This window comes from Rhinolophus hipposideros, assembly GCF_964194185.1.
Source record: "Rhinolophus hipposideros genome assembly, chromosome: 8".
Lineage (NCBI taxonomy): Eukaryota > Metazoa > Chordata > Mammalia > Chiroptera > Rhinolophidae > Rhinolophus > Rhinolophus hipposideros.
Window position 1 is genome coordinate 79,025,662 of NC_138054.1, and position 1,472 is coordinate 79,027,133.

Consider the following 1,472-nt stretch of genomic DNA (forward strand, 5'->3'; position numbering starts at 1 on the left):
ATCTCATTCTGCTTCATTAGAGTCCCATCTCAAGTAAGACTATCTATATTTTAATCTCATTACTATTAAAATCTAAGAAAGCCCACATAAAATCTCAACATAACTGCTGGCTACCAAGATCCCACTATTTAAGTAGATTCCAATCTCAATGGTTCAATGATGACAAAAACAAAATAGAGAACATCAAGTTAATTAAAATTATTAAGTCACTGACTCCACCACCTAAGATTTTTCTTATTCATTATATCCAAATAGGAGAAAAATTCTCCTCCTCTAACTTTTTCTTGCTTGTTTATTTCCTCATGACAGGGATTTACTGCCTCTGAGAGTCTCTAAGAGGCTAATGCAAGAAAAAGTGGAGAAAGCACTAGCCTGGGAGTTGGAAATGCCAACAGTTCTTAGGCTGCCTTTCTGTGGGCTTTGATGCAAGTCACATCACCTCAGTTTTCAAATCTGTGTGACACTAGGATTAGATACACTATATGTTTTCCAAAGTCACCTTCAGCTCTGTAATTGAGATTCTGAGAAATTAAAACTTTTCACTTTATAGCACATTTTTTAAATAATGAAATTAATGTGAAAGGGAAACAAAAACGACTGTTTTCTAAAACAATGAAAGTGTTGTGCCTGATTTCTATCTTCCAGGATCTCTTTGATTCAAACATCTCATAAATCACAATGTTCTATGTAAACTTTTAGATTGAACTTGAAAGTTCCTAGTAGCTTTTATTTGGCTTTTAATTATTGATAGGTTTGGCTTTTAATATATTGATAGTATATAACATTTTGGAGAAGCAGAATGTGAACAGACTAGTTTGCTTTCCACCTGACTTTCAGCTCTTCAAGGCAAGGGAACTGTTCTTATCATTTCTGCCTCTTTAGCACCTTAAACTAGAAGATGCTCACACTAGTACACTTTTTAAATGTATTTATTTCCAGTTTCATCAGGTGGGTATGTTGAAAGAACCTAGGACAGGGTTCTGCCAACTATCCTTATTAAGTGTGATAATTTTCTCATCCTTCACAAATGTTTTCTCCCAACACAAAGCTTCATTTTCTTTCCTCCCAGTTGTCTAAATAATTTGATTCCCAAGAAGAGGTTATGATTTCTGAAGAAAACATGGCTACTATACTATCAGAGTTAAATCTAAGTAATAACTCAATATCAAAGAAGAAAAAATGTAGATAACCTTATTAAAAGAAACTGAAAAAAAAAGATATCTTAGAATCATTTCTTACAAAACGGTTACATGAACTGGACATAAAAGACAAAAAAGGATAGAGACCGTAATACTTGTTGAGATGCTAATTTCACAAGATTAAAAAGTTAATGGGCATTTAGTGGGTTTTCTTTTAGAGTTAATCTTATGGAAATATTATACTAGAAAGGCTGAAAATATTAATGTTCCCTACTCAAAAACGTTTAATACATGTTAATTAATTATATATTAAATAATATATATGCTTAATTT